The sequence below is a fragment of the Elgaria multicarinata genome, chromosome 4 (genome assembly GCF_023053635.1).
Source record: "Elgaria multicarinata webbii isolate HBS135686 ecotype San Diego chromosome 4, rElgMul1.1.pri, whole genome shotgun sequence".
NCBI lineage: Eukaryota > Metazoa > Chordata > Lepidosauria > Squamata > Anguidae > Elgaria > Elgaria multicarinata.
In genome coordinates, this window is record NC_086174.1 from 93,427,852 (window position 1) to 93,454,833 (window position 26,982).

Below are 26,982 nucleotides of genomic sequence, written 5' to 3' on the forward strand. Positions count from 1 at the left end.
GGGTTGCATCCAACAGTGTTATTCTGCTAACACAAAGTTTTTCCACTTGCAGAAGCCCTGCCCATTGCACATGTGTTTAATTCAATACTTGGATTCAGTTTGCACTTTCAGAATTTACAGTTTCATTAGGCAGGGTGTTGCTGGTTTAGGAGTGCTAGTTGTGCCATATGTACTTGTATAATCACTAGAAGAACATGCAGCTGCTAATGGAATACCATCACCTCTTGTACTTCTTTTTTTTAAAGTAACATGGGTTAGCAAATGAAATGAACGTTATGTTGGCTTCAACCGAAAATAGGTAAATAAAAGGGGCAATTAAGCTGAATATTTTTTTAAAAATGTAAGAAATAAACAACACAGAGATCAGTTTGTAAAATAGGGTATCTCGATTATTGTTTAATACTCAGGTATGTATGATAAAGGGAGAACTGGCCCATGCTGTAGGTATGATAACCTGAAGGAAAATAGAAACAAAGGACCCAGATACCTAGACTTGAACAGAAAGTGAAATGGAATACTGAATTGTTATATGTGTGGTTTAAGAAACTCAAGGTTGTACATCAAGTTTTGTCTTGACTTTATTTTCTAGAATGAGTAAACGCTTAATATACAGTGTTGCAGAACAGTACTTATAGTAAATTGGAGTAGGTCAAATGTACTTTATCCTAATTAGGATTTCTCCTAAGAGGACAGATTAGTTGACATATGCATTTCCTACTAAATATATTACTACCACCTTCTAAATGATAATGTAGACAGAAGGCAGGTTATTGCTGCAATTTGAATTGTTTACAAACCTCTTCCTCACCCGCTTGCCTAAAGAAACTCTAGAAACAAATTACTTTTTCCTTTTCTCCTTGTTTAAAGAATTTGTTTTGTATTCCCCCTTGCCTCAGTGACGGGAAACATCGAGCAGCCTTTACAGTCCTGATCAAAGTCTTCGTTTTCTTTGCAGAAACAATTGAAGTCTGGGTTCGCATGACACAACTCATCATGGGTGACAAGCTATGGTGGGCTGCTGTGTCTTCCAAACCCAGCCAATTCCCACAGGGTGGCTTGTGCATGGACAACAAGCTACCCCAGCAACCCACAGGGTGGTTTGTTCTTGGGGTTGTTGTACCCAAGGTGGGTTGTGTGTCAGATGCACCTGCCTACCCATCATAGGTTGTGGGCATCAGGCAGCAACCATTTAAATCCTGGGAATCTCCTTGCTAAGTGGATGATGTTGAGCACTTGACAGGTGGGGGAAAGTGCTCAATCTTCCCAGTAGCAAGGAGATTGCCAGGATTTAAAATTTTCCCTGAACTTTGGGGGTGCCCTCCTCATAGTTCACCTCTCCCTGAATCAGCAGCAACTCTTTTTCATAGAAAAGTGCATGCCACCCCTAGCTGTCAAACTAGATGTGGTTACGGTGATTTGGAGCAAAAAAAGAAGAATGGAGGTGTCCTTTTTTATGAAAAATAGTTTCTGCGGACTCAGTAAAGTGGGGATTTGAAGCAGGGCATCCCCAAAGTTTAGGGCAAGCCTTTGAACACTTGGGATAACCTTGTTAAGTGGTGATCTACACCCAGTTTCCCCACCTGTCGAAGACTGTCAAACCAGCCTGTATACAGTCTAGTCTGTACATTTCTGACAGTGATAGCAAAAACCCAATAATTAAAGAATAATAAAAAGGCTATTTGTGCACATTCTCTGGGGCCAGTAAATGAGGAAAAAATAGTTTGGCCCCATTTTGTGCAAATAAAAGAGAAAAAAGACTCTGACTGTGACCAGGGTTGCAAGCAGTGTGGGGAACGGGGGACATGGCTGCACAAAAGATGGCTTCCGCTGTCATGTCCCCTGGGATAGGAGGCAGAATCACCTGGAGAACTGAGGGGAAGGAGGGTGACAAAGACAACCACACTTATGTGGCTTATTCTGCAGTGTGGGTTGTCATGGCATGCAAACCCAGTCAAAGAGTGAGGTCAGAGCAAAAATGGGGCAGAGGCGATGGATTAGAACCAACTTGGCTGAACTCCTTCTACTCACACCTTCTGAAAGAATGGTCTAAGACATGTAATTGACAGGGTTAAAATCTTCCTACTACTACTATTTTGTATAGCAAAGCTCCTCAACTTGTTAGTCAGAATTCTGTTTTATAACTCTGTTAGAATTCTATTTTATAAAGAGAAAGGAAATTAATCATGTAGACAGAAGATTATGTCAATCAAGGCACGGACAGTAGAATATAAAATCTCAGTGTGTATTACAGAGGTTGATAAAACAGTTTAATTAAGCAATTGCATATTATGAATCTTGGAAGACTAACACTACAATATTGTTAATTCTTGTTTACAATTGTAATTGTTTTGTATCCTGGAAATATGCTGACACATAGTTAAGTGAATTTATTTATTTATTGGAAACTTTAAATGTTAGTATACATTAGTATGACCCTGTTCATATGACACACCAAACCATGGTGGTTAAGCATCTTGAGCTAAACATTGGCCCTGTTCAGAAGTCACCTTAAACCACAGTGGTTAAGGCTTTTTGGTTAGCCAAAAAAAAAAAAAAAAGCTTTAATTGCCATGGTTTAAGGTGCCATCTGGACAGGGCCAGTATGACTTAGCATGTCGTCTGAACTATTCCTAACCATAGTGGCTATATAACCATGGTTTCAACATACTCACTAACCATTTTCTGCAAAAGGGTTAGTGGCCTAAACTTGGCTTAGTGTGTTGTCTGAACAGGCCCATGTCTGATTCTCAAACAGAGATATTGTGAAACATGCTTATGTACACACACACACACACACACACCTTCTAAAAAGAAATGTGATTTATTTTTACCGTTAATTGTACAATCCTATGCATATTTAAATAGAAAGAAATTCTACAACTCACAGCATTCCTCACCCAATATAGCCGGCTGGGGAATGCTGTGAGTTGTAGGAACTTTTTCTGTCTAAACATGCATAGGAGTGTACCCTTAGGGGAAAAACTGGAGGGTCCTTTCTTCTGAAGGACTTAATGCACTTTGTATACCCTTAGAGATGGGTCTGGAAAAGCAACCGAAGAGCAAGAGATCCAATATCCAATTTTAATAGCATTTTAACACCCTGAGGGTCTCTGAAGTAATGTTCAATTTCTAACAGGCTGAAAATAGACTAGATCTAAATGGAACTAATTTTGAAGATCCGCTAACTACAAGTATAAAAATGACAGTTTTCTCTTGCACTTTGTAAGATGTCGAGTTAGGTGATGCTTTCAATATGAAAAAGGAACAAGTGGACACATTTAAAGCTTATTTTCTCAATTTCTATTGAATAGTTATTGTCCACATGTAAAATCCAAGTAAAGCATTAAACTAAAGAAAGGAACAAAGTATCAAGTTCCAAGTTAACCCATATTAAGAAAAGCAGAATACATGTGCTATTATTATTAACAGAATTTACAATTATGGGACAATAAAGTTAGTTATTAAGCCCCAGAACGAGGGATGCTATTCTTTAGTAATCATTTCAGAAGGTTCTGGAAGGATTTACTAACCTAGCTTGCAGATATATTAAAGAATAATACTACAATATCAAAGTAGATTAAGGACTGAGAACCAAGAAGGTGTATCACCTTCACTTGACAAAGCACAAATTATATATAAATTATGTTGATCTTAATGCCAGTATTCAGCTCGAATTTGCTCAGCAGATATCCATGGAATTCAGCGTAAGAGCTCATAAGGTTGTAGCCTCTGTTCCTCTACAAAATGATGGATCTAAGCCACTTTTAGATGTAAATGTACAACCATTTTGGTGGAGCAGTAATTTGCTCCATTGTAGCCAGTTTAATGATTAAAACCATCTATTTCCCATCCGGCACATTAATTTTAGCTTACAGATTAACTTTAAGGCAAAAATTGTGTATTGTGCATAAAATTAATCGAAACTCCATTACCATGATGCATTTAAAAATTTACTAGGTTGCCCTAAGCCAATCCAAATTTTATATGAGCTGTGCTTTATTTTATTTTTTTCACATATCAATATTGTGATGCAGTGTTTACTAGCCCTACTGCTTGTAGCACCAGAGCTTGCATTCCTCATTCCTGAAGGTCACTTCTACCCCTTTCTGCACTGAATGGCACCAAACAGGAAAAACTTCAGCTCCACACACCTTTGAGTCTTCTCAGAGGCATCAGGGAAAACAATAACGATCAAGCTCCCCAGAGATATAGGGCTATGTCAGTTCCAACAGGTGATGGAATCTTCCATATAAATATTGGCTGCATCAGGGATTGTTGTTAGATCCAAAGGGAGTCTTTGAGCTTCTCTACATGAATGATTTATTGCACACTTGTGGTTGGTCACTCACGGAAGTTTGTGGGTCCTTTTCATGACATCGTCAACCTCTGAAACCTCTCCCACTATTTTAAAGCAAGAATCCACCATTTTATAAAACTCTGAAAATGCTGTAATAAATTGAAATTGCATAATAATGCACCACCATGCTGACAGTATAAATGAAGCATATGGAAGGAAGTGACAAAAACAAGGGGGGAAGTGCATGTATTGCACTGATTGTTAAACCTGCAAAGACGCTGGAAGCCAAAGCCTCAGTAAGGCTGCAGGATTTTTTCTAAATGTGGAGCGTCCCTCTGAATTGGTCAACCAAAGGTTTATAGGCTTTTCAGAAAAGGGGAGGAAAAATGTGAGAGTTGAGACACAACGATACCTTGGAAACAAAACGGGCTCTAGCGTAGACTCTTCCCTGATCTCTTTATGATCTGTACTGAAATCAGAACTAGCACATAAGTTCTCCTGCATTTTAAAACCATAGCAAAGGAGTCTGAATTCAGATGGTGCAGGGAAATGAGATGTAGGAAATGAATGGACATACAAATTATGGGATACTGCTGAAATGGCAAACATTTCCAGTTATATTAGGCTTATTTGCTTATTATTAACATTTATAAACCTGCTTTATCTGTGAGCAAGCAATGAAGGCAGTGTTCAACAAGGTAAAAAATAAAATCTTAATAAAAACAAGAACATTAAAAACAATAAGAAAATATTGAAACATTTTAAAAGTCTAAATTGAAAAGATGTGTATTTAGACTCTTTCTAAGGACCAAACAAATGGGGGGCAATCATAGTTCTTGCAGGAATGCATTCCATAATTTGGGGCAACACAGGAGTGAACCCTTTCATGCATGGCCCACAAACTGGACTCTCCGGGTAATGCCCCCCTCAAAAAATCATCTCCTTCAGATCTTAATACCCAGACAGGTTCATAAATTTGTGAGGACAGACAAACTCCCCTGCCCAAAACAAACTTTCAATGTAACTTGAATAGAGTTAATGTTGGCACAAAAACAAAGCTATAATAGTCCAATGGAACATTTGTTTTGGTCTGTGATAATGATGGGTTTCTCTCTCTCTCTCTCTCTCTCTCTCTCTCTCTCTCTCTCTCTCTCTCTCTCTCTCTCTCTCTCTCTCTGTGTGTGTGTGTGTGTGTGTGTAGGTGGAGAAATATTTAAAGACCATAGGATTGTATAATAAGTTTTTGCCTTTTTGTTGTATAAATATGGATTGAGATGTACACCTGCAAAATGAAGTGTAATAATAAAATACTAAAAACTTAATTATTCTTTTCTTCAGTAGTTCTCTCTGTTTTTGAAGTGGGCTGCATACTGTACACCATCTTGAGGGCAAGAAGTACTGAAAGGCACATTAAAGCTTTCTAAATAAATAACATAGATAACATACTGAGTCTACAGGGCTGTGCTTATGCTTATCACAAGGAAATAATATAGGATGGCATGTTAGTAAAAGGCAGCACTTATGCTGCCCTAAGCAACTGACAGCAAGATCTTTTCCTTTACATAAGCACCATGGTATATGTGTTTCTGTTGCTCATGAACACCAGTTGTTATATTTTGGGGGTAGGAACGCATGTCCTGCTGTAGACAAAGAGAACGGCAACTTCCAAATGAGAAAATGGGCCCCAAAACACATTTCCGATGGTTTTCGTCTTTAGTGAGCTATTTGGTAATCATTGCACCAATTAGGCCTAATCAAATATTATTGGCATAAACATTGGTGGCCCCTAAAGATATTTCATTTCCTGAGCATTCAATAGCAGGAATCATTACCCTTGAAAATGGTGTGAAATTGTGGGCTCTTTGCGCTCTGAAAGAAGGGGCAAGGATGAGATAAAAGATCGTTGCAGCTGATAGATACAGAAAATATGTTTGAATTCACCTACTCATCATTCACTGCCAGAGGTACAGGTTAGTAAAATCTCCTTGGGCCACAAGGAAAATGAGTTTATCATTTTCCTCCTTATGCTATATATTAAGTGTGTGTGTGTGAATGTGAATGAGAGAGAGAGAGAGAAAGAGAGGAGAGAAAATAACTCCTCAAATTGGTCCATTTGACAGACTATTCAGGAAAGATCTTGAAAACTAGAATTAGAAGATTTCTGCAGACAATTACTAGAAATATTGAATTCGCAGAATACAGTACAGAAATGTGTTCTGGTTTTGCCAGAACCAAAACCAAGATACAGACCAAGTGATTCTCTTAATATCCAACAAACAAAAAACAAGCAAATATGGAACAAGTTTAGGTGACTTGCTAAAAGGTTTATGTATATTGGCTCCAGGTAAATGGCTGTGTATCTTGGATTAGTAACTTCCTTTTAGCTGAACTGCTCTATAAAAAGCCGTTAGCACTACAAATTATAACCCTCTGCAAAACAGCATGAAAGAGATGCCACTTCAGAGATCTCTTATCCATTACGATTGACAACCATGGACTTTTAATGACTGAATAATGGAACATGGAAACTTTTTCAAACCATTACATTTATTCCACATGTATTTGTTCTGTCCCATTTGTGCATGAACACTATAGTGGACAATACAGCAGAGCTATCTGGAATGAGAAGCTGAATTTTCTTGGGATATCCCTACTGATACCTCCGAATTCCAGCCATGTCTCTTCTGGCAAGTTTATGAAAGGCCAGTGGATGTAACCTATGTGGATGTAACCTATTTTTAGCATGTATGTACAGCACAGTTAAGTACAAAATACTCTTAAGAGGTCTGGCACATATACTGAAAGTCTATTTCACCTCTTGCTTAGGGATAGAAACACCATGATCCAATTTTAGAAGAGCAGGAACAGTTTAGTCTTTGGTAGAGACATCCATATCTCATTTACCAAAAACTTCAGAATTTTAGTTGTGATCTGAGAAAGTGGCCTGATGTTCTAGGAAAATAAACTTTTGTTAAAAAAGAAAGAGAAAGTAGCATGGACTATATTTTAGTTGAATCTGGGCACATTATAACCAGTGCCAACTCCAGGTTTTTGAAGTTGGGGCCCCTTCTTTCTTTTTTTATTTATTTATTACATTTATATCTTGCCTTTTTTTCCTCCAAGGAACCCAAGGCAGTGTACATAATCCTCCTCTCCTTGTTATCCTCACAACAACAACAACCCTGTGAGGTAGGTTGGGCTGAGAGTATGTGACTGGCCCAAAGTCACCCAGTGGATTTCCATGGCCGAATGGGGACTAGAACCTGGATCTCCCGACTCCCAGTCCAACAACTTTGCCACTACACCACACTGGCTGTATCACCTCACCATGATTGTGATTAGCTGTTGTTAGTGCTCATCTTCTTTCTCATCATTGCTACCACTTGCTTGCTTGACAGGCAGAGGGCTAATGCGAAAGAAGGCAGAGGCATTTACTGCTCCTTCTTCTTCCCACTTTTGCAGTCTGGACCAGAGTGAGAGGCAAGTGAACAAGCCAGTTGCATTGGTCAAGAGGAGCAACTCCAGGGGATAGCCTTTTCAGTGAGGCCATACTGGGGTGTGGGCACTCTCCAGGTGCCCAACCACACTTATCCTTGTTGCCTGCCCTGATTATAAACAATTTCACATAATAGAAAGTGATTCTTTTCTATTGGCCCTTGCTTCTTCTAGCAACAGAAAATATTTTGAACATCCCCCAGTGGAAGCCTATACACTGAGGCCTATTGAGTTCAATTGGCAAGTGTGGAGTAATGTAGCCTTAACCTATAAATAAATAGGGAGAAAGTGGCTATTAAAAAACCTTTTTTACACTCCTTTTAGAACTCCTTATAAAAACTCATTTTAGAGCCATTTTACAGACAACTCCAGCCAGGGCTCTCAGCTATACGATGCTGCTTGGTCAATGTTTAGGAATGCTGGGAGTTGTAGTCCAAAGTATCTGAAAGGCACTAGGTTGGGGAAGGCTGTGTTGTGTTTGATATGCTTGTCTTCTGAAGTATGATCCCAAATCTTAATATCAAGGAAGTGGGACTGGAGAAATTACCCACTGGAGAAATTACCCCTGAGGGACAAAACTTTAATTTAAAAATCAAGTGTCTTCCCATCATGTTTGCAGAGAGAAACAGGAAAATGAGACTGGTGTATCTGTAAACAGCATGCTCCTAATTGCAACCATTTCCCATATAAATCTGTGAGGCAATGGTATTTATTTACTAAGTCAAAGCAAGCAGCCTCTGGTCTAGTCAATTTCAAACCACAAAAATGTGGCTCTTTGTTAAAGAAAAGGCTATGTGAGGGCAAATATGGATATGAGCACATCTTTTTACAGACTGAAAAAGCAAGCTATAAAAAGCTTTAGAAACAGTTCTACTAATTATGGACACTATCCAGTAGGCACATACAGTATTTACAGAAACATACATGCATGCCTATTGCACCACTGCTACTGCTATTTCTAGGGCCTAGTTTTGGATGCAAAAACATGTAAAACTTGTTTGACCAGAGATGACAAAAAGCTGATGTCTGTAGCTTCAGGCAACAGCAATGCTAGAACGTCATCTCCAAGTCTCTGCGCAAGCGTTCTTAGAACCATCATATTCACACTTCCAGGGAACATGTGGAGGAGGATTGGGAGTGTGCCAGCTGTCCCCACCCCAGCCTCCAGCATTTGGCTAAAGCTGACAATGGGCAAGTACACAGGGTGTATACTCATAGCTGAGAACCCTAGCACATCAAGATTCCTGATCACATGTACAACCTACTCTCACCTTCGCCCAAACATCTTTGCCCTTACCATCTACCATCAATACTAAATATCTGGGCTGACCTGTAGGCTGCAGACAGAGAGAAGCCAAGTATCTGAGTCAAAGGACATAATGGAAAACACCAGAGCCCAGAAGGCTGTTGTTACTTGGAAAAGTCTTTGCCCAAGCAGGAAGCCATTTATAGCATTAGGCAATTATCTCATCCTGCAGCCTATTTCCCTAGTGTAAACGTTCTTCATAGCTTTCAGATCTGACACACCAGGCGCAGGAGAGCCCAGAGTTCAGTGACAGGTTTGATCCCCAGCATCTCCAGGTGAGGCAGGAAAAACTCCATCCTGGAACCCTAGAAAGCCAGTGTCAACAATACTGGGCTAGATGGACCAAGGGTCTGACTCAGTATAAGGCCATTTCCTATACTGACATTCCCTCATTTCACCCCAGGGATACAGTGCCCAGTGATGGAGCTCTTGGGGCAGTGTATCAAGGTAACCAATCCAGTTAGTTCTTCCCCATACCCCACCTCCATTAGCTGAGGTAGCAGGAAGAAGCTGATATCATCTGTGGTCCACACTTCTTAATAGACCGCAGTTGGAGGAAAGTATGTCACAGGCACTGATAGCAACCACTCCCAAAGGATAGGCTGTACCACATTGTGTCAGGCAACACACGTACACCTACACAGCCCTTTTCATCAATGTACAGGAATGCGGATCTGGTTTGATCACATGCCCACATCTTTTATTGCTTAGCAGTATCACTTGTGCATAGAACATTAGCACTTGTACCAGAGCTGCAGCATACAGAAGGAAGAGGCAGGCCTTTTAGAGGATTCTTCTGCTTATTGCACTGAGTTAATTTCTCAAGGGACGCTTGAATCAGTGGTCATCCAATTGAGTCAGAATTGTTCAGACATCAGGACTGCATTCCATTTCTCATGCCAGCCCAAAAGAAAGAGAGGCATGCTTACATATTTGATTGGCTTGGCTCCAACTGGCGAGTGTGTGCAGGCTTTTGAGTATTGCAATACTCTTCAGCAGTCATGACTAGGATATGTGACTTTCCAAAGCTTACACTCTACACCTGCAGAATGAGGTCCAAAAATTAGGTTACAGTCTCCCTCCATTTGCCTGTTTTATTGTCAAACCGGCAGGAGAGGAAGAGGGCGGGTGCAGAAGAAAGGAAGGAAGGGAAATAATTCTCATCCAAATACAGGATAATTGCTTCCTTAATATGCTTTTATTGGGGAGAGGGAGAAGATTGATGGGTCACTTCTTGAATTACTGGAAAAACATCATTAACAGCAAGAGATTCTTTCCTAAGGCGTAGCAATGGGCAAGTATGTTTATTCAAAACAGGTGTATCACCAGCCAAATCTAAAGGAAGCACGTAGCTAGAATGGGCAGGTGACGTACCATTTCTAATTCTGTACTTTATCCACTTGAACAGCTCAATTTCATAATCCTGAAGAGAGAGATATTGGTGGCAGCAGGTCATCTCATTAGTACCATCTCCCAAGGGCATCTAAGGGTAGCAACAGGAAAGGGATGGTGGAACAGAAGGAAAGTCAATAATTATTCGTCAGGGTTTTGTAAAGGTATGTGTTGCTGCCTTCAAGCTGACAACCGAATAGTGTGTGTGTGTGTGTGTGTGTGCACGCACACACGTGCGTGTGTGTGTGTGCGTACGTACTGCTGCTTCTCAGCCCAGAAGGATCCCCAGCTTTAGGATGCAGCCCTGCCACATTAAAGCAAGTGGGAATTTCATCACTGCTTTTCACAGCAGTATCTGGGCAACACAAAAGGTGTCTTTGCTCTCGTAGGACAAGTTCCAACACTGCAAATATAGGCTGCATCGTTACAAAGGTTTCTTTGGAAATCAGATGTGCTGATTCAACACTATTCAAATAATCTGAAAGGGGAGGGGGAGAGAGAGACTGAGAGAGAGAATATCTTGAGTAATCTGGAATGAGTTGAAGTATTTTGCACCAGTCAATTTTTGCCTGATTTGTCCTAGCATCTACCACTAGCTGGTGCAGTCCACAATTCATTCCATGTTCTCCTTTGATTTGCTATTGCTGGTTCCTTTAAATACAAAAGTTGTACATCATAATACAGGTACTACCCCCAGAGAAACCAGTTCAGTGGATATACAGTGTGAGATGTGGACTGGGAAGACTCAAGTTCACATCCACACAGCTATAAAGCTCACGAAGAAATCTTGGACTGGTAACTCTCTCTTAGCCTAATCTACCTCACAGGGTTGTTGTGAAAATGGGCCTGTTCAGACAACACACTAAGCCATGGTTAGGCCATTAACCCTTTGGCAGCAAAAAATTACTGAGCATGTTTAACCCATGGTTATGTAGCCACCATGGTTAGGAATGGTTCACACAACATGCCAAGTCATGGTTCATACAACACGATAAACCATAACATTTAGCTCAAAGTGCTTAACCATCATGGCTTAGTGTGTCATCTGAACAGGGATAATAAAGAGAGAGGAAGGGCAGGATGAACATGGAATGCATAAATGCACCAACACCTCCTATCTTGGCCATTGTTCTGATTTTGGATCCTCTTCCATCTTTATCATGATCATCTTTCCTTTTTTCATTGTGGGTTTTAGCTGATTGTTTGAGTGTCTGCCCTAATCACACATTTTCACTAAGAGATACTCATTTCACATTTGTCTGCTTTTGTCTGTGTTTCCCCCCCTCACCTGCCTGGCCATTTTACAATCTCATGTAAAAGCAGGAGCTGAGTGCAATAGCTCCCTCCCACCCACACATTCCCCAGCAACTGGTGTACATATAGTCTCACTGCGTCTGCTACTGGAGGTAGCAACTAGCCATCAGGATTCGTAGCCATTGACAGCCTTCTACTCCAAAAATTTACCTAAACCTCTTTAAAGCCATCCAAATTGGTGGCCATCACTACATAGTGTGGCAGCAAGTTCCATAGTTTAACTATGCACTGTGTGAAGAAGTACTTCCTTTTATATGTCCTGAATCTCCCACCAATCAGATTCAGGGGATGACACTGGAGAGAGGGAGAAAAATGTCTCCCTATCCACATTCTCCACACAATGCATAATTGTGGACACCTGTATCATGTGTATATTATTGTCAATTTTGAAACTGGTTTCTTTTTTGTTTACAAATTTACCTCTGCTTGTGCCTTTTGATGTGAATTTTAACTATGTTTTATAAATTATTTTAATGGTATAGTGCTGATCTCCTGCATAAAATTGGCAGTTTTTCCCCCTGATCTTTTATCTTTCTTTGATTTTAATTGGGCATGAAAATTATCTCTTATGTTTGACCTTGGGTAACTCTCTAGCTGCTACCTGCCTCTATGACTGGGTAGGCTTTGTTGTAATAGAATCTCAGAAGCGTCCTCTAGTTTCCACCAGAAGACAGACACAGCTTCTTCGGATGGAAATCCAAACAGTTTATTATTGGATCTGAGACAACTAACACCCAACACCTCTAACTATGTTGAAACTCCAGCAGCCACCTTAAGAATAACATGGGGCGAATTTTTGCCATACTCCACTAGGAGGCAGATGGCCCCTCCTGCTAGGGTGGCCTTGTGTCCTCTTTTACAGAGGATTGTCCTATATTTTGAAAGCATTCTCTATTTAAAAGGCTATCCAATCCATACCTGGCATAAAGATAAAAGAACCATCAGAAGGAAGAACTAAGTCCTAGGGGCTGTTCACACAACACACTAACCTACATTCAATGGTTGAGTGTGGGTTGTTTTGAACCGTAGGTTGTTTGTTGAACTGTGGTTTAATGTGTTGTCTGAAAGTTTTCTGCAGAATGGGTTATTGTGTTGTCTGAACACAGCCTTAGTGGTTTGTTAACCACCCTGAAAAACCCAACAACAGACCATGGGTTCTCAAGATGGCTTATTTGAGAAAAATAAGCCACACTGCAGGTTTAACAAGCCACCCTATGGAAAACGTGCTGGATTCAGACATCATGATAACACATGATTCAACAAACACCACATAGTTCAAAACACTAAGTGTGGGTAAGCGTGGAGTGTGAACATCCCCTATAAGTTGCCTATCAAGAGCACTTGGAGAGCCGAGTGAGCAAGAACCTGATGTCAGCAGATGTCCACAAAATAGTGAGATGTACTGTATTTCTATTTAAATTATTATAATAATTTCTAAATTTGTATCTATATATAAAATGATCATATGCAAATATTATGCTAACAGGTGCGATCTTTTTTGGCAATTCTCATATGGACACTTATCTCCTCCAAACATTAACTCTCAATTCACCAACAGTAGCATTTGCATATTCTTTATCACAGGGGTGTGCCCTGACTTCCTTGATACTAAGGGAGTGTTCTGTTGTTGCTGTATTTAGATAGTTATGTTTCGGGCCTGCATGAGTAATGTGGGAGCATTGTCGGTGTGCCACATTTTGATTATTAGTTGGAGGTGGAGTTGCTATGATTGCTGAGGAGGTATCTGTCAGTGTGGCTATCTTTTCTTTTTTCTAGTGCTATTTTGCGTTATGCTGTCAGTACTTGGGATTGTTATGATCGATGTAAAGCCAGTGTAGGAGCGTCATCACACAGGAAAATCATGTTTGCTTACCGTTGCTTCTCTGCCCATGCATTTGTCCCACATTACTTCCTCTTTTGAAAGAGGAAGTAAACAACCTGCACGTGGCCCATTCAGTGGGCCGTTTTGATTGTGCTGCTTCTCCTGCACACAGCAAGAGATAGCAGCAACTTCCATCTTTAAAAGTAAGTCGAACTTACTGGGGTTTTTTTGTGGTGCAAAGAAGGCTAGAAAGGGTGGGAGGTGTAAAGTTGGCAGACGACGTCGTGAGAGGGACCTGTGAAAATCCATGAGTGCCCAGTAATGAGCGTGTGATAAAACACTTATCTATAGATGTGGCCTGGTGTCTCCTGCACTAGGCTAAACCAAAAGGCCAACGGAGAAAGATCCAACCAAAAGTATCTATATTGCATAAAGAATTTAGGAGTGTAACCATTATTGGCAAGCAGCATTAATTAAAAATTAGTCCCACTCCTTATAGCAATTAGATTGAGCTTAAAAATATATGTATATTTAAAAATAAGGTGGTGTCTGGCTCATGAAAGCATTCTTCAGGGACAGTCTTCATTTTTTTGCACGATAAAGAGGACTAGAAACTTTTCAAATCTGAAGTTTTTGTTTAGTTTAAACAAATGAATATACAATTGGTTTGGACAGCCAAGTCAATAAACTTCGTTGAGTTGCACTATTAGGATTTAAGTACTTTTGTCCTACTGACTTCTATGAGTAACAAAGTGATTCACAAATCAATTATGCTGGAATGCCCAGATTTAAATCAAATTAGTTCCATTGACGTAAATGGGTGTAAACCTGGCTTAAATCCAAGTGCTCTGGTTTAACTAGTTTCTGGACTATAACCACGATAATCTTATATCAAAATATGCAGGCTTAAGTTGCTTGTGTGTTGAAGACTGGAACTTGTCCATAATAAATATATTTGGAAGTCTTGTAATCTGAAGTAGAACTATTTTTAAAAAAATAGCAACCCATCTTCTGTTTTGGATGAAGAGATTTTTGGCATTTGTAAAGACTAAATCAGTTTAAAAATCCAAAAACTGTGGACTGGATTGTTCTTTGAATGTTGTCTCAACTTACATGGCAATGAGGAAATGCAGTGACAAAAATGCACAAAAGATTAGCATTGTCACTCTCTGAATGAAAAGTCAAAGTCCTCAAGTGAACTCATGACTCATCAATCTACAGATTTTGCAACAAGTCTGTGGTTGACAGAGGTCATCTTTACAAAGCAGAGGGGCCGGCTTTTCATGATTGTTGACCTGTTACTAAGGCAGAATACAACACCGTCATTATTGCATTTGATAGTTGGCAAATGAGGGCCAATTCACACTTGTAAACATGTAAACTGGAGGAATTGTGAGTATGGTAGGTCTGTGTGTGTGTGTGTGTGTGTGTGTGTGTGTGTGTAGAGGGGGGTCAGGCCAGATTGCATGTGTGAACTGGATAAAGTGTTTGAGACAAGCCACAATGCTATGCACATGCCTTTGGGGAAAAGGCCTAATGGCCTCAGGAGTTACATCTGAGTAAAACTGCACAGGATCAGATTGTTCGCACGTATAATCTTTACTGAGTGGTCGGCAGTGCATTGTCCATGGCCAGAAGAAAAGTCAAGATGCTGTTGCTCTTCTCCTGTGAAGAGAGTTTTCACACACAAGCACTTACTCAGCAATGGCAATATGGATGCAGTTTTTGTATCGATGTCACCTCAGTACACATTACAGTGTCTGCTTTGAGGTGTTCCACTGAAAAAGAAACTTTCCAAGTTCTTTTTTAAAAAAAACAAATAAATCTGGAAATAGAGCTGCATTCTCAGGATGTTGTACTCTTTGTGCAAATAGATTGCTGGTATGAGCAGTTTGGGGACAAATCACAGCACACAAAGGATGCAGTGGAGGCTGGTGGCTCCAATGCCAGTGGGGTGTGGCGAATCCACTCCAGATTTCCAAGATGCTTCACACATTGCTTGTGACTGAAACCCAGGGTGGATTCATGCATTCTGCTAACCATTTTGTGGTTAAGCAGAATGGTTTAACATGTTGTCTGAACGGGGCCACTGTGACTGCTCACATGAGTTGCCTGTTTGCATGAGTGCTTGCTTGTGCAAGACAGTTTCTGTAATATTGTTGGAAGCAATTCTAAAGGATGTTTGCCATGCCCGAAGCCCTCAGGTTTCGGTATGGGTGGCAGGCATCATGACATATACATGTATGAAACTGTGCAACCCATCAGCACAATTTCAAAATCATGAAAAAAGAATGCTGTGGACAACTCATTATGGAAAAACTGGAAACAAGAAGATAACCAAGGCTTTAAGTTACCAGAACAGTAGAATTTTATTTTAAAATGTAAATTTCCCTTGCTCTCCTCACAAAAATAAATGCTTTTGACCCAATGCTGGCTTGGGAGTCTTTAACAGCTCTTAAAGAAAAATAATATTATTGTGTGTTTGCAGCAGCATAAGCTGCTGCCGTTAAATCTGGCTTGGCTGGTAAGTCTAACCGTTGTTGTTTGCCTTTATTGTGAAGATAACTTTGAATACACTGATGGTGTCTGCAAAATTGAAAGTTAATCTCTCCCCTACTCCCAAGTTATGCACGGAGCACTCACAAAGAACATATTCAAGGTGCAGTTGGACAACTTTCTTAGCAGTGGGACCAAACCCATTCTTACCATGAGGTGTGTGAGTTTGCATTGATCTAGATCTCTTTTTCAGTTTTAGAACTGTCCCACATTTCCATAGAGATCTTCTTCATTTATCATCATCATCACCACCACCACCACCACTTGGCCCTAGCACAGAAAATGATTGCCACAGGGAGGCTTCGAAACTGAGCTGCACATCACGCTACCTCCATGCTCATTATTGGGCAAGCACTAGCAGACAGTCTCCATCCTGTCTGTCCTTTCACTTAAATGGCTAAAAGAAAAGATGTATCAAAATGCTTTCCCTTTGGCAGGGAGTTAGACTAGATGATCTTCAAGCTCCCTTTCTATTTGGATGGTACTAGTTGTCAGTAAGGTACTTGTACAGTGGATTGGTAGCTTCAATTGCATGATAGCTTCAGTTGCATGGACTCCATGGCTTACGTGGAGGGCTTACGTGCACCACTCTGCCACTGGCACACATCCAAATCCTGGGTAGTGGTGAAGCTGGAACAAGCCATGGCAAAGGATACCATACTATATCATATGGCCTTGTCCCTTAACAGCTGTAATTTCCCAGCATTTTGAAGCTTGAGTGAACATGAACAAACCATTATCACAACAGGTTAAACTGAAATGTTTTTGTTAATTGTTGTACACTGCTCAAAGCGTTTGACTATGAAGCGGTACAGAAATCATCATCATCATCATCATCATCATCATCATCATCGCATGACTTGACAAAGCCCGTCATGTCCATCTAGAAAAATCGCCATGAGCAAGAAGAGAGATGATCATCATCATCATCATCATCATCATCATCATCATCTTTTTTTACAGAAAACCTTCAGAAACTGTGCCAAAATACATTCACACCAACATCCAGAAAGCAGTCATACTTAAAACATGTTCAAAAGTCAGGAAATTTCTAGATAATTAAAAGATAGCATGACTTGGCAAAGCCCATCATGTCAGTCTAGAAAAACCACCACAAGTGAGAATGATAATAATAATAATAATAATAGTAATCATAATAATCATAATAATAGCATTCAAATATGAATGAATTGTGCTTAGCATTATGTGATATTGAAGACCTTTGTCTTTCTTCCCCCTTTTATTTTTTTAGCAATGATACTTTGGCAATTCGCTTTTTACCATCTTCAGCTGAAAGATTCCCAGGCCTTGATGCCTAAGGGCCATGTCAGGATCTTCAGTGGCTTCTAGTCCAAGAGAGCATGAGCAGAAGGGAAAGAAATAATAAAATAGGCAGGCATCTTTGAAATCAGAGGCAGCCTAGTGTGGGATAGGAACAGGGCCAGGGCCAATTCTAACTTTAGGCCAGCAGTTGCATCACGCTGCGGTATAGATCATGCAGTTTAGTCACGCAGGTCATTGTTACTGTAGAGTAATGCAGCTCACATGAATCAAGCCTGCAGCCAGTGATAAATGGCAGTGCATGTAAGAGTCCTGGTATTGTGTCTGATTTCGGGTGTCTTGGGACTACATGTCTATTCCAAAGTTCAACTTTCCATCTGCTATGTCAATCAAGAGAACTAAAGCAACTTTGTGACTGTGCATGTAGATCTACACACACACACACACACAAGAATTCCAGGTGATGCTTTTATCACACCATTGCCCTGCCTCATTCATGGAATTTTATGGGGGTCCAGATAACATCATCTTCCACTCATGACCTTCTTAGGTTTTTCAACTGTTTCTTCCACTGTTTTTCTTACTGCAGAAAATCCACTAAGGAGAATGAGATGGAATAGTGTACGAGGACACACATGCACCCACACATGCTGTTGCATTAGCCAGACTCAGGATCAGTAACATTTCCTAATCTCATTCATCTGCTTGTGAGGTGGAATTCTGATACTCCTAGAGAGGGAATGAGGTTGTGGAAGAGACACTTGGTCCAGAGCCACCCAGCTAGCTGAGTGACCATGCTGGGATCTGAATCCAGGTTCAAACTCAACATTTCTACCCATTGGATCATAATGGCTGAGTAGGGTGCACTCACATTCAGATACTGCAAACAAATACATAGTTCCTCATTAAAACAACAACAAACTTCCTTCATGCAGAAAATGAGCGTATCAATGATACGTTCTTGCCTGACCCTTGAGCTCTCCACATGCAGGAAGTGCTTAATAAAGGGAAGTTCTGAAATGTGCAATCCCCCACCCCACATGATCCTGAAGTGGTACAGCCATCACCATTATTATTATTATTATTATTATTATTATTAATTATTACTACTACTACTACTACTACTACTACACATTTTGCTCAATACTGGGCCTCAAGGTGGCCATAGTCTGGTGTGTCCCCCTCCCCCCTACATACACTGTGTAGATTAGCTCTAGTTCTCCAGAGGGTGAAGGAATAACAATGTTCATCTAAAATAAGCATTTTTTACATTTCATAGGTGGAAAAAACTCATGCATGGAGGAGGGCTTATTTCCCCCCAGAAGACAACCACCAGGAGGAGGGCCTTATCTGCTGTGGCACCCCGGCTGTGGAATGAGCTCCCTAAAGAGGTTCACCTGGCATCTACACTATGCTGTTTTAGACACCAGGTGAAGACCTTTTTATTTTTTTCAGCATTTTAACAGTCTATTAACTTAATTTTAACTTTGATGTTTTAAATTTGTATTTTAAATCTGTATTAAATTCTGCATTGTTGCTCAATTTTATCCTGGTTGTGTTTTTATATTGTATTTTATATTATGCTTTTATACTGTTTGTTTTATATTTTGAATGGTTTCCATGGTTTTAATTTTTGTAAACTGCCCAGACAGCTTTGGCAGTATAAAAATGCAATAAATAAATAAATAAATAAATAAATAAATAAAATCTAGTTTCTATGAAGAAAAACCAATGAAGGAAAAATGAGCCTTTACATTCAGCATAGAGATCATTATGCTTTATTTACATGCGTCACAATTTCTTTTACAAACTAGATTACAATTGAGAATGTGATACACAAGGCAATATCTACTAACATCAAGTGGAGTTAAGCTCTGCACCGCTATTTCATTTGCAAAGGGGGAAGATTTTCAAATCAAACTGACATCCAATCATTATGTAGTAAGGTAGTATATTCACCCATGTCAGCATTTGGTTTCACAAAAGCCACCGTTGAGTTTCCAACAGTGCCAGCTTTCAAACGAAACTGCAACGTAGCTCATACGAAAAGTAAAAATTGTGCACCTTTTAGGAAAGACGGCCATGCACTAAGGCAGTGGATGGAATATTCTTCCAAAGTATGTGGTTTGACAGTGAAAGAAATAACCCAGATAAGACAGTTTTACAGATACTGTATACATATTTTGTCCATTCATGCAACTTTTTTTGGTTAAAAAAAAGTTTCACACGTGAAGCCATAATGTACAATACATTCCCCACCCCTCTGTATAGCAAGTTAAATTATATCTGGTCCCCCTTCACATTTGCTGGTATTTCCGATATACATAACGTTTGGAAAATAGTGAATGGAAGTTAGTCGCCAAGCCATGATGCCAATTCCAAAAGATAAGTGTTCCAACATTTAGTTTTTGAAGACATTGATATGATAGGCAGTAGCCTGGTAACCTATTATTGGAGAAATTATTTCAGCTAGCGTGAAATCAAAGAAGAAATATGAAGTGGTTGAAAAACAGAATGCTGTGAACTGTTCAATAGACAGTTAAAGGAATTTCTTATGCTTCTGTGGTAAATCCTTATTTAATGGACATAATTTCAATTTTTAGTGGACTCATAATTCAAAAATTAGGGTGACTGGATTGACCCTAATTGTATAAATACAATCCCACATAATTCAACAAGTCTGAAAAGTTGTCCACAGACCCATTGGAGTAACTGAGTCTTGTCACGTGTACTGTAGTATTATATAGATCAAGAATGCCATCTCATATGCTTAAATGGAGCTTAAACAGGTTGGAGTACTTGCATGTTGGATGGTAGATGGCTGGGAAATTTAAAACACTTATGCGGAGTCAACGCAACTACTTCAGGACTACTTCAAGTTCTGTGGTTTGAAGTTTGCATCCCAAAAATATAGATTAAGTGCCAAAGCATCCCAGTAACTGTATCAGACTTTGAATGTAGAAAGACCATTTGGCATAAAGGCCTGGTTCAGATAACAATAAACCAGGTTTTAGTGATATGAGAATGAGTGGCAGTGATCCCGGGACTTGCACTTTCCCCGCAACTCCGCTTTCAGATGCAAAGGGAGGAGATTGAAAGCTTTCACTTTCATTTTTGTATATTTGTAGTCATGACTACCTTCAGATTGATTTGAAAGGTGGGATATAAATGTACAAAAACCCAAAACAAACCCCCAACCCATTGGATCCTGTTACATCTCAGCTCAGGAAACTGTAGTTTCGTCTAACTGTGGCTAGTTCAGACAAACCAGGTTTCAGATCCTGGTTTAACTAACTGCAGTCAGAATAGATCAACTTCTAGAGTTTAGAAATGTGCCAGGAAACTGGTTTATTCAAAATGGAAAGTGGGAGCTTTCAATCTTCTCCCCTTGTGGATGGAGGGAGAGGGAAGTGTGGAGAATGTGAGCTGAGGCTACAGCTGCTCATTCTTGTAACAAAACCATGGGTTAGTGTTACATCTGAACTGGGCCAGTATCTAACTCAGGATTTCCCAGGTGCTTGCTTTCATCTAGCACTTAACTCTTTTAGGTCCATATAAATTACCATAATTATAGGGACTGGCTCAGGGAAGCAAGTTGGACAAATAATTGTGGATGCTGTGGACATGCTCCAGGTAAAAGATTGACACAGAAAGCCCATAAGCTACTTAAGCTTGTAAGCTGGAGTGCAGATGCTGGGAGGTTGACTGAAGAGCAGTTTCTTGATTGGGCTCCCAGTTGAGGACTGAATCCAAATATCTGGAACTATGTGTTGTGTGCAGCTTTGGGGTCCAGCTATAGAGGAGGAAGAAAACTGAGCCACTGGCAGGTCCCATAGACTCCCTTCTGATTAACAATTCTATGACTGAGAACAGAGTGCACTAGACAAGCAGTGAGACTTTCTTCTGAGTAAACATGCACCGAACCAGGCTGCGAAGTGCTTGCATTCAACTTGATCATGTCCAATGTAATGACAGTAAGCCTTTAGTGGCTGAATTTTACAATAAATAAATAAATAAATAGCCTTTTCAAAGAAATACAGACTCCTTGCAATCTAAGTGTGTGTGTGTGTGTGTGTGTGTGTGTGTCCTATTTGCTGATTGTTATCCTATCAAAGTCAACGGAGCAAAGTAGTCTGCAGCCTCAGTACCATGGCTTAGCTGGTTTGTGATTAGGATGTTTGTTTACTCAGAAGGGTTCCTTGGTTCATGCATCCTTTGCACAGATGAAATGCCTCCCCCCCCCCCCCGCCCAAAAGCTCTCCCAAGAAAGTACTGAAAATTCAGGAAGGTGGGAACAGAGTCAGACCATCTCTGGCTTGTTTACACTGACTGGGGTAGTGGCTCTCCACGTTTTCAGGTATGTGTTTTTCTCTGCCTTACTGGAGATTGAACCTGGGACCTTCTGCATGCAACCCCTAACCATGTGGGTGTATTTTCCCCCACAAAAATTATAAGGGAGCAGCCGTGGTGTGAGGCAGTGGAAATCATGTTATCTCCAGCAGGTGTGGATTGCAGGTATACCACCTGATTCTATGCATATTTACAAGGAAGTCCCCCTTTTTGTTTACTCCCAAAAATACACATCAGATGGCAGCCTTAACGTCCCACTGATGTCTATGGCAGGTGTTTAATTCTCTCCCATTGAAAACAATGGGTTAAAACATGTTTAACTTTGCACCCGTAGTTTCTATGCTTGATGCAAATTAATCACGGGAATAAAATTAAGAACTTGCCAATGGGAGAACCTACTTGTTCCGCTACATCAGGGTTGGGCAGAAACTAGATCTTCAGATGTTTTAGACTTCAATTTCCAGAATTCCTGGTCACTCACCATTTTGGTAGGGACTTTTGGGAGTTGAAATCCAAAACATCTGGGTACCTTCTGCCCACTCCTGCTCTACATGAGCTCCCTGAAATATTATACTCTCAAGTGGATAAAGGAAACTCAACAGGAGAAGTCAAAGGAGGAAACCATAAACTTGGTGGGTACCAGATTTTTTTTATGCACAGACTTCCTGTTGAGAAGACAGAAACTTAGAAATAAAAGAAATTGTCAATCACCAAATACATTGCTATATCAGAGAAGAAAACAACAAACACCTCAAAACATCATCATCAGCTGAATTCACATTTAATGATGTACCAGATACTCTTGTATATTGAAGGCATGTGAACAAATTCTTAACTAGCTTTGGTAATAGGTACCTATAACTGAGTCTCTCTAAATAAACTGACATCTTTCTTAAGCCCCTGGAACGGATGACAATTTTATAGTGTTTTCCTCTCGGGGAAGCCCTTTCCAATGTGGCGAAGAAACACACACATTGGTTATCGCTGATTAAAGAAATATGATAAATTAACCCTGCCATTGACAAATATACCACCTTGATTATTAAAAAAATAGTCTGTATTTTTTTAAATGATAAAAAATCTTAAGTATTTGGAAAGTTTATATTCTATGACCTATTTAGAACCACGACAGCACAGAGTTTCATAATTCAGTTATGAACTGCATGATGGAGTTCACATGTTCATCTATAGAATAGCGCAGCACAATCATGAGGAGGCTACAGTACAAAACAAAACTTCCATCACACGAGGAGCGGTTATTTCACCAACATTACCTCAGAGGGTTGGAAAAGAAGGAGCAATATGGGGCCTACAGATGTGTGTATGTACGTGTGTGTGCTTGCGTGCCTTACATATGCACGTGCACTAATGTGTGGTGGCTGAAGGGAGTCACACCACGGAGTACATGGTTCATGTGCCAGTGGAAACTCATGCACTGAAACTTTGGGTTAAAATGCTAGTTTGTTCTTCTAACTAACATTCATGCATAATGATCCGTTTCTGTACATAATAAAATATTTTTATATATTTATATGCATTACGTCTTTACGCCCGAAAACGTTTTTCATGTATCACTTTGGAGAAATTTGTATGCATTGTCCTAGCCAAAGTGTCTTCATACCACTTTAAAAAACAAACACTTTTTTAACGTACCATTGGGTTTTCTCTGTGTTTCTCTCCTCCCCGCTCCCCCAAAAGATACCAATAAAAGGTAGTCAAAACACGACCTGCACAGCACCATAACTGTCAGTCATTATTACTATATAAATTTACAAAAGAAACTCATATAAGCAAAATATATAAAAACTACTTTTTCAGTGGAATTTATCCAATTACAATCTACGCTCCTATGAAAAGCTACCTGTATGGTTTTTCCCTCCCTGTCTCTTCTTGCTGCCCTCCCTCAGTCTTTCCTCCCAGTCTCAATGATACATCACAAGAAGGAAAGAATAGTCAAGGAAAGGATGTAAAAAATAATTATCAGTGTAATAAATCACCCAAGACCTGGATGATGCATATACATAAAACTCTGTTTTCATGCAATATAGTAATTTTTTATTTAGTTTTTTGTTTTGTTATTATTATTATTATTAATAATAATAATAACAATAATTTGAAAGCAAGCTGTTGCCTTCTAGGTGGTTATGGACAAATTGTTTGGCAAGGTGGCAAACAGTGCTGCTTACTTACTCATTTTCATACCCAAACTCAAATCCATTGCAGTTGTTTGGGCAGAACGGATAGCTAACACACTAAGCTAAAGTGGATCTGACTGACCGCAAGTCAGCTCCTGACTCACGAAATGTTATGAAATGCCCTTCTCCTTTGCACCTTTTGAACACTGGTTAGGTTGCAGCAATGGTGGTGGCTAATTTTGTGAGGTAAAATCCACCCTCTAGGTGCTGAAAATAGAAAAGAAAACGTACCTTTAATTTAGGAAAATACTTTTGGGGTTGTAAGGACTGGATCAGAACCAACCAATTAACTAATCAACCCAAATAAAAATAAAAATAAAAACCAAAACCAAACATTAAATCCCCTTATAAACCACCTCTTAAATCCAATTAGTTGGTAGGTGCTATTAAAGACAGTAATATTCAAGTGCTGTTGGTATTTCAAGACAAAATGGATTCAGCTTTTCATTGTGCATATATTATTCTGCATTCCATATTCATGAGGAACAATTAAAGCATTTCAGAGAGAGAGAGAGAGAGAGAAAATTACTCACACCTTAGATGGGTGGGGTGGGGGAAACCCTGAAAAATAAAAGCCAACTGAAAATATCCTGCAACCCTTTAACATACTGGAATACCATATACTGATTGACAAATAAACAATCTTAAAGGCTACACAGTGTGTTCTGAAATAGGATGGGGGCTGAACCAATGCATCCTCGAGTTGGTGCTGGACCACCCCATAATAGGAAGATTTTGCATACTTCAGGATGAGTTCAATTCCAGACATGGAGGTTCATCACTCAGGTTCTGGGGGTCATTAACAGTCTCTATTTCATTAGGAAAATAATGCAGGGTTCACAAAGGTTATAAGCTGTAAACGGTATCCCTGTCCTTGCTGACAGTTGATTTTGGCAAAGGATTTTTTTCTTCTTTAGGACTCGTGTCAGATGAAGGGCCTGGGGGGAAAAAGTCAAGACAAAACCTTGTCAGTGTACATCCAAAAACTCTACAAACACCTTTATCTGAAAGGTACGCTACTGCATTGGCACAAAGAAGGGCCTAGGCCATCCCAAGGTGAAGAGGCAAGTCCCTCTCCCCCCCTGGCCCAGTCGAAGCTGCCTATTCCGCTGCAATTCCTATAATTTGCCTCAGGAGCCTTATTTGGGCTGAAAGGTGGCTCATACATTTATAAGGGGAAAGAATCTAAAATCTGTGTTAAAGGTAAATGCTGATTGTTAGGTGTATAACATTGTGCTGGCACAGCTTGTGGCTGAAATACATATAAGGCACCGGAAAGGTGAAATGTGAATTGCTGTGAACTGCCCAGAGTGCATGGGCTATTGGGCAGAATAGAAATAAACAAACATTTTCAATGTCATTCCCTCTCTATATTATGTTTCTTGGTGTGCACATACATTTAACACATAGCTTCAGACACTTGTATGGAATCCTGCTTTTGCTACAAGATTCCAGGGAAACATGCACACGTTGTGTCAGCCACTCTGAATCCCATCATGGAAGGGTTTCATTCAGAGTTCGGAGAATGACAACAATATTGTGTGTTTTTAGCTTGCCGCAAATCTCTGTAGATAGAGAACAGGTTTACCAACTTGGCTACAAACATATTCACAGACAAGGAGAGAAGATGCAACTTCATGTTTGTAAGTGTGATTTTGATCCAACTGCACAAGGTGGGAGCAAGTATGATGTTTGGACTGAAGTTCTAGCCTTCTCAGGATTTCTAAAAGGAGCATAATCTCAGGGTGAAGGGTCGGCACCCAGTGCCAGGCTATTTTTTACTTGGTTTGATAAGAGGTTTTGATATTTGCTCTGCTTCCATGTCCAACAGTCTCTACACTGTTGTGCCACAAATTACTGCCAGTATCTGATCCACCAGGTGTAGTTCCCTGGCTCTACCCACCTCACCAGAGTCCCTCCTGAAGCTACCAGGTGCCACCCCTTATCTCCCAGGCTCTTTCCCTGAATCTGAGAGCCTTAGACAATTTATCAATGCTAGGAAAAATCATCTCTAGTGTTGCTTTCTGTCTATTGTAAAGCTAAAACAGGTAGAGATGTTGGTGAACAAGAGAAAGAATTCCCTTTGCCATCCATACAGATTAAGGGCTGATTCATATGACCAGTCAGTAACACTTGACCAGAGGTCATGTGAACTGGCTGTAGAGTGTTTGAGATGTTTGCTTTCTATCACGCTTTAAAATAAGCAACACATTATGTTGCTAGGTGATGAATTCACTGATTTTTTCAATAAATGAAAAACTATGTTAACTTGATTACAATAGTTTATAAAACCATTCTATACTAGTTTTAGCTTGATTAATAGTTTAATTTGTTTTTAGCTGTGTATATTTACTGTTTGTATGATTTGACCTGAGCTCCCAGTGATAAAGGGCAGGATACAATTGTATGTATGTATAAATAAATAAAGTTTAAAACAACAGCAACCTTGCAAACATGGAAGCACATAGCAAACAGTGGGCACTCACCTCACTTTACCTCCAGCCCAGTCCACTTTGCCCCAAAACAACTGCTCTGGTTATTCCTTGTTTATATTGCTTGAACTGGAAAGCCATTTCATTTGCCTCTGTCTAACCTCATTCCACCACTGTAAGCTTAGAATTAAATTCCCCAAACTCTGATCTCAGCTGAAATGGCAAGAGAGAAGCCTTAAAGTATTACCTAATGCAGATTACTGCACCCATTTGGTTCCCACAGGTGCTAATTATGCTGTACTGGAAATTTGTCCAGAATGGAAAGGTGACGCACTAATGTTTCCCCAAGTACAAGGTACAGTAAATGTGCTGCTGGTGAAACTGGATTTGAGCTCATCAAAAGGAAAGCCATAACACTCCATCCAATGTCAACATCAGAAAAAGGAGAATATTGGTGCATATGGAGCACTCCAATACGATACACAGTATTTCTTATGGCAGAAAACTTAAGAAATGTCCGACGAGGGATGTTCCAGTACTGT

General features: G+C 39.9%; 1 protein-coding gene across 1 annotated transcript in view; it reads right to left on the reverse strand.

Moving 5' to 3' along the window:
- Window positions 1-19,218: 19,218 nt before the first annotated feature.
- The window catches only part of FOXO3 (forkhead box O3), a 125,961-nt gene continuing 118,197 nt past the window's right edge, over window positions 19,219-26,982 (reverse strand). The window contains exon 3 of the mRNA XM_063124810.1: window positions 19,219-24,946. The gene's annotated coding sequence lies outside the window, so the exon portion shown is untranslated. The remainder of the gene's footprint in view (window positions 24,947-26,982) is intronic.